This window comes from Vigna angularis, chromosome 5 (assembly GCF_016808095.1).
Source record: "Vigna angularis cultivar LongXiaoDou No.4 chromosome 5, ASM1680809v1, whole genome shotgun sequence".
Lineage (NCBI taxonomy): Eukaryota > Viridiplantae > Streptophyta > Magnoliopsida > Fabales > Fabaceae > Vigna > Vigna angularis.
In genome coordinates, this window is record NC_068974.1 from 3,870,485 (window position 1) to 3,883,900 (window position 13,416).

The window sequence follows — 13,416 nt, forward strand, 5'->3', positions numbered from 1 at the left end:
GAAATGTTGACGAACCCTATTAGGGTTAGTCTTAGCTTCATGCTCCTCCTTTTCATTACAACAAGTGCTCAAACACCAATTTACATGAACAGTTTCTGTGACAACTCAACTCTTGTTAGCTCCTCATACAAAGCCAACGTGGACACCCTTTTCTCATGGCTACTCACAGACTCATACGAAAGCGATGGATACAACTACACCTCTGTAAATAGCAACAACCACAACAATGATGATGCTGTTTATGGATTGTACAGTTGCAGATACGACATCACAGGGTATTTTTGCCGGTTCTGCATCAACAGTGCTTCCAGTGAACTCACTCGAAGGTGTTCCAGTAGTGTAGGAGCTATCATATGGTATGACATATGCATCATCCGTTTCACAAACCAAAGTTTCAGTGGCCAAGTTAGTTTATCCCCAATATGGAATACTACCGGAACCAGAAAAATCAAGGTAATGTTTCGGTATGGAACATGAAAACTCAGATAGCTTAAGGATGTTTTCTTTTTCTTAACATGATATCAGTGTGAAGTATGCAAGGGTTCTTGAGGTTAAGAAGTCTGATTGTTCACTTTCCGAACTTTTATTCCTTTCAATTAAGTGCCAAATACAAAGTTAAAACTTTGAATAAGAGAGATTTAAACCTAGCTTCGTTCCTACAAATGACTTGCAGTATTATAGTAAATGTAAAAAATTATATTCTAAAGTAAACAAAGTTTACTACATATGGTTTAGGATTGAATAACAATATAAAAACCTTTTATACTGTTCTTAACTGCACATTTTTTCCTTTACATATGCATATGTCATTTGATGTGTTATTGTAGTTAATTCATTTTTATTTGAGATTTCCTTATTTTTTATTTTAAAATATTCTCTAATAAAAAAAGCTTGTATTATGACTTTGTTTTACAATTTCATTCACTACTATTTTTAAGAAAGTTATACTAAAAATTAACAAACTATACTAGTCTGAGATTCCATGAGAGTAAAACTATTTTGTACTGAAGTTTTTCTAGTCTTTGGAATGTTCTTTAGTTCGTTTAAAATTCAATATTCTATCGTAAATTTTGATCCAAACACAGGACTCATCAGAAGTAAAGAAAACTGAGGATTGTATGGAGGGTTTGATTAGAAAGGCAACGGTAGTGACGAAGACATATTGGGCAGTGGATGAGTTTGATTGGGTTGACAATGAAAAAAAGATATGGTTGGGTGCAGTGCGACAGAGGTATTAAAAATGATCAGTGTGGTGAGTGCTTGCATTCATTGGTAGACATATTTCCACAGTGTTCTAAAAATGTACAGTGGGCAATTTTTGGTCTAAGTTGTAGCATGAGGATGGATGATCAAAATATTTACACGAGTTCAGGTTAGCGTTTATAATATGGGTCCTCTGTTGAAACTTTTTTTGTTATCTTTATGCTATTTAAAATAAGTTGATATGAAATTAGATTTTTTATAACGAAAAGCACTTTATTTAGGCTTTGAGTACGTTTCTTTTCTTTCTGTTTTCATAATAATGTGAATCTGAATAATGTGTAGATGATTAAAATTATAAGTTTTCATGTTTTATCCTGTTGTAGGCAACGGAGGTATTAGCAAGCCAATAAAGTTGATAATTTCCTTTAGTTTGTTGGGGTTTGTAGCTCTGCTATCTTTAAGTGTCTACTGCTTTTGCCACAGGAAAAGAGTCAGAAAAGGTAATTTGCTGCAATAACACTTGCTTGGTTTTTGAAAAACATTGTTTTGCCATACTCAAATTTGAACTCAAAAACTTGTCATTGTAGATACGATGCAGTTTGATGAGGAATCATTGAATGGAGATATACCTACAATACCATCAACCGCAGTTCTACACTGTAGTAATAACTTTTCAGAAGCAGCTAGGGGAAGGTGGATTTGGGCCTGTTTACAAGGTATTAATGATTTGGAATATGTAATGTAGATTCTTTACGTTTGGTACCTTTCAATATGTTCTAATTTATTTCAAGCTTTTATCAGGGAATTTTACCAGATGGAAGACAAATTGCAGTGAAAAGGCTCTCACAATTTTCTGGTCAGGGTTCATAAGAGTTCAAGAATGAAGTGATGTTTATAGCTAAATTGCAACATCGTAACCTTGTGAGACTTTTGGGGTGCTGTTTGGAGGAAAATGAGAAGATACTTGTATATGAGTATATGTCTAATTCAAGCCTCGACTTTTATCTCTTTGGTGGTATGTTTTACATATAGTTTTAGTAAATAACGTTTTTCATGAGCGTTTGTAGTTTTTATTGCATTTTCTGAGATGCCAATTAATCATGGCCTACGGAAACCAATCAAGTAGAGGTGCTATTGGCTTTAAAGTATTGATGTGAAATTGATTACAGGGTATATTATTTATTAGCTTATATGACAAGTGCTGTATGATCTTAATATGTAGTTTTCTTTAAGGATAAGAGCAAGAAATCAACATCATAATAATAATATTACAGAGAAAGTTGTGGAGCTAAGTTCATTTCTATTCATAATGTGAAATTGAATTCAGTTATCTTGATGTAGTTAAAAATCATAAGATATCCTTAAGGAAAATAAGCAACCTCTTGAAAGTGGTTGAGTCCTTTAAGTGGTTTTTTTTCTTCGCATTTCTTTTCTTCATTTTGAGATATCTTCTTTGTTTTGATGCTGTCAGATGAAGAGAAGAGAAAGCAACTTGATTGGAAACTAAGATTAAGCACTATCAATGGAATAGCAAAAGGTATTTTATATCTTCATGAGGACTCTCGACTCAGTAATTCACAGAGATCTCAATGCTAGCAATGTTCTATTAGACCCTGAGATGAATCCCAAAATATCAGATTTTGGATTCGCTAGGACCTTTGAAATAGGACAGAACCAAACAAAGACAAAACGAGTTGTGGACACCTAGTGAGTGCAACTAATCCAATTTTAACCATTTCAAAAGCGAAATTGTTATGTACTAACAATTCAATTTATAAGAGGAATAACAAAGTTCTATTGCTTCCTTGCAGTGGATACATGGCTCCAGAATATGCTATGGAAGGATTATTTTATGTGAAATCGTATGTTTTCAGCTTTGGAGTTATTGTCCTAGAAATCATTTGTGGAAGAAAGAATAGTGGATTCCATCTATCAGAACATGGTCAAAGTCTTCTTTTATGTGAGTTTTCTCTCCTATTGTTCAAGGAGTCTTTGAACCATAGAGTTCAACAACATTCACAAATTACATGCAGGCGTGGAGCATATGGTGTGCAAGAAAATGGTTGGAATTGATGGATCCAACACTGATAAAATCCTTCAAACATAATGCAAAATATGCTTTTTATAGCAACTTTTTATACAGGTTAAAATCATCTGGTATAAAAAGTGACGTGGTGGCAGTATCATAAATAAAGTAAGTTTTTTTATACCTCTTCCATTAAGAATATGTATAAAAAATAATGAATAAATCTTTTTATACCAATTGCACTCAAAATAGGTATAAAAAATTATTTTTTATGCCTCTTAAACTTATAATAGGTACAAAAGTAATGTTATGACAAAAATATAATGTTGAAAAACTTTTTCTATACCGATTAGACAATATAACCAGGATAAAAAATTTCATATTTTACCTAAATCCCTTTTCTCGGTTCATTTTCTCTTCTGCATCTTTCTCTCTACGACCCCTTTCTCTCTTCTGGAGCAAGTGTGGTGATGCTCATGATTTGGGATGCATCAGGTTGTGTTCGCGTTTGCTGCTCCGGTGGGTTGTTGTGGCTCCGCAGTAGAGATGGGAGTAGTTCTAAGAAGGTGCAACAGACGCCGTGGAGTGGTTTACAGAGTCGATCTCCTTTGACAGGCAGCTCTACAAGTAAGACATGAAAGGGAAGCATAGTGCATGCGTCGATGCTAGCTCACTAGGTCAGTCACGAAATCTTTCACTCTTCCAATTTAACGCTCAACGAAACACTCATTGTTCGTTGTTTAGGATTTGATAAGCGCGATCAACAGAGACTCCAAACTCTCCATTCTCGAAGGTTTGAAGGAAATAGAGAGGCGCATTGAGAATGAAGAGTTCAATTGGAGAGCTAACAGAGAGGACGTGCACATGAACATCGGTGATCTTGCAAAGAAGCTCCACACCACTCGGAGTAGGAACGATCAGGTTTTGACTGACTTTCGCCTCTAGTGCCGTGACGCCATCGACAAGATCTTCATGACCATGAAGTAGCTTCATGATGTTAGGCTCCTCCAATCGTTGCTTGCTAAATTCATCTGTCACGCTGATGCAAAACCTGTACTAAACCACCCTTCATCTCTCTCGCCCCTTAATTTGCCATTCATTATCCAACATTAAATTTTGATATGTTTTCTCTGCCTACACATTGGATATACGAAGTTGGATAATGAATGGCAAATCAAGGGGAGAGAGACGTGAAGGGTTGTTTAGTACGAGTTTCACATCAGCGTGACAGATGAATTTAGCTGGCAGCCCAGTGGATCCTAACATCATCCTGAAGCTGCTTCAAGCTCACAAGGATCTTGTCGATGGCGTCGCTACACTAAAGGCGAAAGTCAGTTAAAACTTGATCGTTCCTACTCCGAGCGGTATGGAGCTTCTTCGCAAACTCACCGATGTTCATGTGCATGTCCTCTCTGTCAGCTCTCCAATTGAACTCTCCATTCTCAATGCGCCTCTCTATTTCCTCCAAACCTTCGAGAATGGAGTCTCTAGAGTCTCTGTCGCTTGCGCTTATCAAATCCTAAACAAAGAAAATTGAGTGTTTCGATGAGCGTTGAATTGGAAGAGTGAAAGATTTATTGATTGACCTAGTGAGTTAGCATCGACGCATGCTCTATGCTTCCCTTTTATGTCTTGCTTGTAGAGCTTCTTGTCGAAGGAGATGGACTCCGTAAACCTCTCCACGGCGTCTGTTACACCTTCCTAGAATTACTTCCATCTCCATTGTGAGAACCACCGCAACCCACCAGAGTAGCAAACATGAACATAGCTTGATGCATCCGGAATCATGAGCATCGCCACACTTGCTGCAAAAGAGAGAAAGGGATCGTAGAGAGAAAGATACAGAAGAGAAAATGAATCGAGAAAAGGGATTTAGGTAGAATATAAAAAAATTTATCCCAGTGTGCCAGTATAGAAAACGTTTTTCAACATTATATTTTAGTCATAGCATACTTCTATACCTATTATAAGTTTAACAAGCATAAAAAAATAATATTTTATACCTATTTTGAGTGCAATCGGTATAAAATATTTTTTATTCATTATTTTTTATACTTGTTCTTAATGCAACAAGTATAAAAATTTATTTTATTTACGATAATCTCATCGCATCACTTTTTATACCTCATGGATTTTAACCGTTATAAAAAGTTGAAATAAAAAACATATTTGGACCAGTGGATGTATTGTGATAAATAATCCGCTAATACACATTGTGTTTTGATTTATATAACTTGTTACACCAACTACACGGTTAACTTTTCGGTCTATACGTTTAAATAGTTTGTTATACGAGATCTAAGATTTTCTTCTCTTGTTCTTTTATATCTCTCTTTTGATTTTGCAATGTGGGAGATTGTTATAAATGCAAAAGGTATTGCCCCAATATATGCAAATGCGAAATTTGGAACCTCCTCGTTTTGATGTGTTCCTTGATCCACGGAAATTGCAATTGTTTTCCTCTGCAACTCATGATGGAACATTGGGGTGGGAGGTTAGGTTTTTTAACCTATCTACACCTATAAATAGGTGTTACTGTAGACCTCCGAAAATCATCTTTCACACGTCTCTCCAACTCTCATATCGTTTGCTCACTCTTCTCTCTTTTTCCTTTTCTCTTATATCTCTGGTTATTATTGGTTAAGAGTTTATCTTACTTCTTCTGAGTTTCTCGAAAAATCCGTGAAGTTCAGGTTGTATGTTTGAAGACTTACGAGATTTTGGATAAGTTTTTTAAGAGTAGTGAATATAAATTCTCTCAAGAAACTCATTTTTTTCGTGTGGTCATTAACATTTACAACACACATCACCATATTAACTAATGAATTGACGTGGAGAGTTAGCCACTTTGTAATGAAAAAGGCAGTGAAAGTTAATTAAGGACCAAATGAAAAATAGAAAATATTTATTAAGGACGAATATAGACGACAACATTTATGAAAAGACAAACACAAAATTTGGTAATTTATGTAATTTACACGAAAAAAAACTAATTGGCAAAGATGCCGGAATCAACGATTATAACATAGAAATACAAAATGTACAACAAAGTCAAATTAGAAATTAACACCCGAATTTGAATTATCTGATCGGTGCTTAGAAAATGCACGTTGGTGATGTTGTTCTTGACGAGTGACAATTTTTTATTAAAGTACTTATGTATGTTCAATTCAAACATGTATGTTCAATTCAAACATGTTCATTAGAAAAATGTACTCGTCACATAAGAATGTTCATTCAATCAAAACAGTTGCTCCCGTGTCGGAGAAGATAATTAGTTTAATTAGCCTAATTCAAACTTGAAAGGACTTAGTACGACCTGTATTCTTTAAAATTTATTAAACAAAATGATTATTTTAATAGCATTACACTGACTTCAATTATAAATTACAGTAATGCTTTTTAATAGGTTAAAAAGAAGTATTAACGCATGAAATAATTGTTGTAAAAGCTAACATAAATCCGAAAATTTCTTAGGAGCAGCAGAGTTATATTTTAAATATCTTTTAATTTCATTAGATTTGATCGATTTTAAATTTTTTACTCTTACATTTGAACCTATATTTTTAATTTCTTTCATTCGAAAAAAATTGTTCTAATTCTTTTTATTTTGAAAGAAAAAAAAAACATGTAACATGTACGTCATGGCAAGAATATACAATAGAAATAATCAATTATCATATAATTAAAAATTTACAACTCCACATATAAAAGCAAAAATTAAAATAAGGTTTTTCAATTAGAGGGAAAAAAGAAACTTATCCTATAAGAAGATGAACAACATATCCACCATAAATAATAGAAATAATAATAAAATAACGATAAGCAACTTAAGTCACACAGGGATTGACTTGTAAATTAATCATCTACCATTCTTTATGTAAGAACCTAGCAAATAGAGTATTAGAGTAGATAGGTGTATTAAAATAATGAGACCGATTATTTTACTTTAAAATAATCTTATAATATAAATAGAATTTTATAAATGCGTCTCATTACTTTAAGAACACTCTATCTCTCTAAAACACGATTCCCTACCGTTTCTGTGCCTTCTCTCTAGCTCTTCTCTCATTTGAGTTGTCGGTTTGACGATCAGGAGGTGCCTAGACGATCGTGGCGTCAAGGACAACAATCTAAACCGATCAATTTCTTGATTTTAGTCGGTAAGTCATTTTCCCCTTTCTCCGTACATTTCTAACCTTGATCATGCAACAATTGTTGTTTGCATGTGTTTCTGTGCTTTCTTATTCAATTTCTAGCTCCATTTAGGTTTTAAGAGTTGTTTTCTATCGCCAATCGGTGATTTGTAGGTGTTCCTAGAAATTCCTTGTGTTGCAAGCAAGCTGTCGCAGATTTAGTAGAGTTGTCCAGAATTATTCAAGGTAAGGGAAGCTAGATTTCTATTTTTGATTAGTAGTGTGGCATGTATGTGTGATGAAGTTTGTGATATATATAATAGTGATTGAACTGAATTTAGGTATTTGAGTAATATTGTGTTCTATGTAATTTGATTGCTTCCTTTTAAACTTGTGAAGATGATGACTTTGAACTGAACTGAATGTGGTGCAAAGTTGTTTTGATCATAATGGGTGAGGGTAATCTGTCATAAGGATAACTAGATAGAAGGTTAAGTGAATTATGCAAGTTTTGTGTCATTTTGGAGGATATAGGTAGTGAAAATGAGAACTAGATGTCAATGACTCAATTGGTCTATTGGAACAGTCTGGGTAAGTCATTTGTGACTTGTTTGAGTCATTCAAATGGTCAAAAACATGTGCAAAGTGGTATATTTGAATTTGGGTCCTTAAGTTGATGAATTTGATGTTTTAGAATGGAAATTGGTTCATAAACACTTTAATTTGAGATTAGGAAGGTTTAGAATCACTTAAACAAGTCTAAATAGGTATATAATGAAATCTAGGAGTGTTAGAAGTTGGGAAAAATAGTTAGAATTGGTATTTTGTGGTTGAGTTGCATAATTCTGCAGAATTTCGTTCTGCAGATTATGCAGACTCTCTCAACGAATGGATTCACACAGTGAGTCACCCTAGCGAGATGCTCTCTATCAGGGCATTCGCATAGTGAACTGGTGCGCTGTGCGAATGACTGTAGAGAGTTGCTCTCTTCTTGGGCACTCGTACAACAACTTGGTGCGCTTTGCGAATGGTTGGAGAGGGTTGCTCTCTGTCTGGTGATTCGCATAGCGAATCTAGGCGTTGTGTGACTGGTGGTGGTCTGGGATAAATGCTAGTTTAATTCGAATAGTGAATGGGTGCGCTTTGCGAGTGTTTGGGGAGTCTGAGCCATTGCCTAGGGGCTCTTGCATAGCGATTTGGTGTGCTATGGGAGGGAGAGAGGTTTGGAACCTTTGAGAGTTTATTCGCACAACGAGTTTAGTCGTTGTGCGAATAGTTGTGAAGGGTACGTCTCTGTTTGAGGATTCACATAAGCGAGTTGGGGTCGTTATGCGTTAACCCCCTGGTTTTGCTCAGCAATTGTGTGCGCTGTGTGACTGGTCCAGGTTTAGCTTACTCTTTTCTTTCCTCTTTGTTCTTGAGTGGTTGAATGATGTTTAATTCATTGAATGTTATGTATAAGATGTATGAAATCATATGAATATCCAAGGTATAAATGGTGATTCAAAGTGAAGAAATGTATGATTCAATAAGGTGTAATTGAGTATCAAAGTAGGATCTCTTGGTGAGATACTTGTATTGTTTAGAATGAATACAGGGAGCTCAGTCTTGGGGGTTAGATTTTTCATTCTCATTTAGAGAGGATTGATGCATGTGGTGAGAGTAGTAGGAGGTCCTAGTATAGGTGCTACTTGGAGGCCTATTGCACGGTAACGGACTAACCTTGTGTGTGGTAGGGTGAAACCCATTGGCAATGACTTTGCAAAACAGTAGAGGCCACCACAAGTGCATAACCCGTCATAGTTCAGTATTCATTCTAAGTCCGGATAGTCGGTTTAGATCTTTGCATGTTAAGATGTTTGGATTGGATTAAATTATACATGATTCTTATATGAAATGCTTTAAACTTTTGATGTATTATTTTCTATCTAGCTTAACCTTGCTTTCTGTATCTGTCTTTGTATGTTGTTTCTCTATTGCGATGATCACCTAATGTAGTAGGTTGCATGTGATTTTTAAAAAAAAAACAAAAAGCTTTGGCGTCGATTGTAGCTTGAACTGTTGTCATATCCCCATGTTATTACCTCGATTGAACCGAGGTAATCAACCCTCCCACCTATTTTTTCTTCCTTACTACTTCGGGTGTAGGAGAACCGAAGCATAAATGTTGGAGATATTACCTCGATTGCAACCGAGGCCAAAAGTCGCCCATATTTATACCTCGCCCGTATATACCTCGGTTGCGGAACCAGTGCCTATAGGCGAAAATAACCACTGTCGTTTCCCTTGACTACACTAGTGAATGTAGTAGGCCCAAAACTTCGAAGGTGTTGAGAGCGTGTAGGAGCTCGGGTGAAGTCACCGTTGAAGGCACAATAGTCGCCTAGTTGAGATGATCAAAACCGTGTGGTTATTGATCAAAACTAGAACTCTGATAGTGATGAAGGTAGACAATGCCAGTGACGACAACGACGACGAGTGTAGTGGCAAAGGCGATGAAAAGTTTTCCTAAAAGAACTTTAGCTTCTAGATACCATGTTGAATATAGTGAAAATTATGTATGAGATTAATCTCCGTGTGTTGAATATACACATAGGGTACTATACTTATAATAGAAAAAATATGGGTGTCGCAACCGGAATCGCGACGGGACGACGATCCAAAAAAAACGGGTTTTGAAAAGAGATTTTGGAGTCGCCACCATAGTTTATTCTGGAAAACTACGGAAAAACCATAAAATAATAAGACACGGTCCACGAAAACCAGATTTTGGGTTCGGGAGTCGGTTACGTGTAGGGAAGGTGTTAGCACCCTACAACGCCTGCCCTAAGGCAGTACCTTTAACTAAATGCACGAATATGATGTGGTTTTCAAAATGTTTAACTATCCCCTAAAATAAAATTCTAAATAAACAAGGCATATTTTTTAGTTTTTTGGGCCCGACAAGGATTGACCTTGCTCCTACGTATTCTCACTCAAAATGAGAAATCAGGGTTACGTAGTTCTTTTGGAAATTGCTTGAAAATTTTGTTTGAGAAATTTGTTTGAGAAATTGATTATGGATAATGATTTTGGATTTTTGGGAAATGAACCTGACAAGGACTAGCCTTGCTCCTACGTATCTCCATTTTTGATGAAGAATCAAGGGTAACGTAGTTCTAGCTGAGAGATTACTTGTAGTTTGGGAATATTTTAGTATTTTTAATAAAGAAGGAAAAGGTTTTCTAGCACAAGGCCTACGCGAGCGGTCGCACGTGTGCTTAAACCTTTTCAAAATATTTTTATTTGATTTTTAACTTTTGTAAAAGAAAAGGAAAAGGTTTTTTAGCACAAGGCCTACGCGAGCGGTCACACGTGTGCTTAAACCTTTTCAAAATATTTTTATTTGATTTTTAACTTTTGTAAAGGAAAAGGAAAAGGTTTTTTAGCACAAGGCCTACGCGAGCGGTCGCACGTGTGCTTAAACCTTTTCAAAATATTTTTATTTGATTTTTAACTTTTGTAAAAGAAAAGGAAAAGGTTTTTTAGCACAAGGCCTACGCGAGCGGTCGCACGTGTGCTTAAACCTTTTCAAAATATTTTTATTTGATTTTTAACTTTTGTAAAAGAAAGGGAAAAGGTTTTTTTAGCACAAGGCCTACGCGAGCGGTCGCACGTGTGCTTAAACCTTTTCAAAATATTTTTATTTGATTTTTAACTTTTGTAAAAGAAAAGGAAAAGGTTTTTTTAGCACAAGGCCTACACGAGCGGTCGCACGTGTGCTTAAACCTTTTCAAAATATTTTTATTTGATTTTTAACTTTTGTAAAGGAAAAGGAAAAGGTTTTTTAGCACAAGGCCTACGCGAGCGGTCGCACGTGTGCTTAAACCTTTTCAAAATATTTTTATTTGATTTTTAACTTTTGTAAAAGAAAAGGAAAAGGTTTTTTAGCACAAGGCCTACGCGAGCGGTCGCACGTGTGCTTAATCCTTTTCAAAATATTTTTATTTGATTTTTAACTTTTGTAAAATAAAGGGAAAAGGTTTTTTTAGCACAAGGCCTACGCGAGCGGTCGCACGTGTGCTTAAACCTTTTCAAAATATTTTTTGTAAATTCTTTTATTTAAACTATAAATATTGTATTATTAAATATATATTTTAAGACAAGTAGATGTCTAAAATAAATAAATAGAACAAAATAAAATAAGGAAAAAAAAATTAAAATAAAATAAATAAACAAAAGAAATGGAAGTGGCCGAACGGACGTTGGGGACAGATTCAGAATAACGAGCGTTCGTTGGGGAGAGAACGAACGTTCATTGGGAATATAACGGACATTTAGAAATGGAAACTGAATGACGAACGTTCGTTGGGGAGAGAACGAACGTTCGTTGGGGGAAAGATGGCAAACGGACGCTAAATAACGAGCGTTCGTTGTGGGGATATGGCGAACGGACGCTAAATAACGAAAGGTGAATAACGAGCGCTCATTGAGGAAAGATGGCGAACGGACGCCTGGAACGAACGCTGAATAACGAGCGCTCGTTGGGTAAAGATGGCGAACGGACGCTGAATAACGAGCATTCGTTGTGGGGATATGGCGAACGGACACTAAATAACGAAAGGTGAATAACGAGCGCTCATTGAGGAAAGATGGCGAACGGACGCCTGGAACGAACGCTGAATAACGAGCGCTCGTTGGGTAAAGATGGCGAACGGATGCTAAATAACGAGCGTTCGTTGTGGGGAGATGTCGAACGGACGTTGGGGATGAAAGCCTAATAACGAGCGCTCGCTGGGAAATGGCGAACGGACGCTAAATAACGAGCGTTCGTTGTGGGGAGATAGCGAACGCTAAATAACGAGCGTTCCAAAAGAGGCCTAAGGTTCCTGGACGTACGCTCATTTCTGGGCCTGGCCCACATGGTCAATTTCTAACCTAGAATTTTCTAGGGGTTCAGGAGGTTCATCCTCATTCCCACTCCCCAGCTCACGTCTTCTCTAGAGACCCAAGGTCTCCTGCTCTGCACCATGAACTCACCGCCACCTCTGCCATATCCGGCCACCGTCACCTCAACTAGAACACGCCTTGACCTCGCCGGCGACAACTCGCGCCACCAGAACCGCCACCCGCTACGACGCCATCTTCTCCGCTTTTCTCTTTTCGAAAACAGCGATCTCCAGGGAGGGTCTTCCTCCGCCGCACATGTGCCAATATTTCTTCAAATCGATCGCCGCGAAACGTCGTCTATGGCGTCGCTAGTAGCGTCGCCTGCCGCCGAAGCCATCGTCCGATTCACCGAGAAAAAACACAGAGAACCTTCTCCTCTTCCCCTCAGCACCACTATCCTAATCTAGTGTTCTACAACGGGATGGTGAGCCTGAAGGTGGTGGCGTGTGCCTCTTCTTAGATTGAACAAGAATGAATGGAAAGGGAGATAGGTGTTGCGCGGTTGAAGGAGACAGTGAACGACACAGTGGCCAATCCCTGTTTTGACTCAGTGAAGGTAAAGTATGGGCTTGTGTTTGGATGCTGGAAATTGGTCATTGTTCTAGACAGTGGCTTTGTATAATGCAGGTTGAGGATGATGGTTTATGAGTGAATGAGGGAATGAGGTTTGGTTGAGTAAATTGAGGAGTGCAAAGTTTGCGTGACCGTGATGATGGGTGGGAGATGCAGCAGGGAATGAAGATGATCATGGGTATTGGAAATCAAGTGTTGGAGGTGAAGATTGATGATATTTGGTAATAACGATCATATACAAATATCCAGTGCATTCAACAATATTCACATATAAATTTAACAACAATCGGAGATATGTTCATGAGCAAGTAAGTAACTCAGTAGAATAAGGAGTGTTAGATATTACTTACCTCTCGATTGCTATTGCCAACCTTGCGTCTCCAATGGGTTTTTTTTCTTCTCCTTTTGCTGGCCTCTGTCTTTTTCTCCAGGTAAAAAAAATGGTCAATCCGGATGATGATGATCCCAGATGAAGGTCCCCGTGTGCCTCCTCCCTTTTCTTTTTTTTCTCCCTGATCTCACCCCAATTCCCCCTCCCAAAATCTTGGA

The 13,416-nt window shown here is 37.0% G+C and overlaps 1 pseudogene; it reads left to right on the forward strand.

The window, feature by feature from the left end:
• LOC108339136 (cysteine-rich receptor-like protein kinase 25) lies at positions 1-3,867 on the forward strand (annotated as a pseudogene).
• The last annotated feature ends 9,549 nt before the right edge of the window (positions 3,868-13,416 follow it).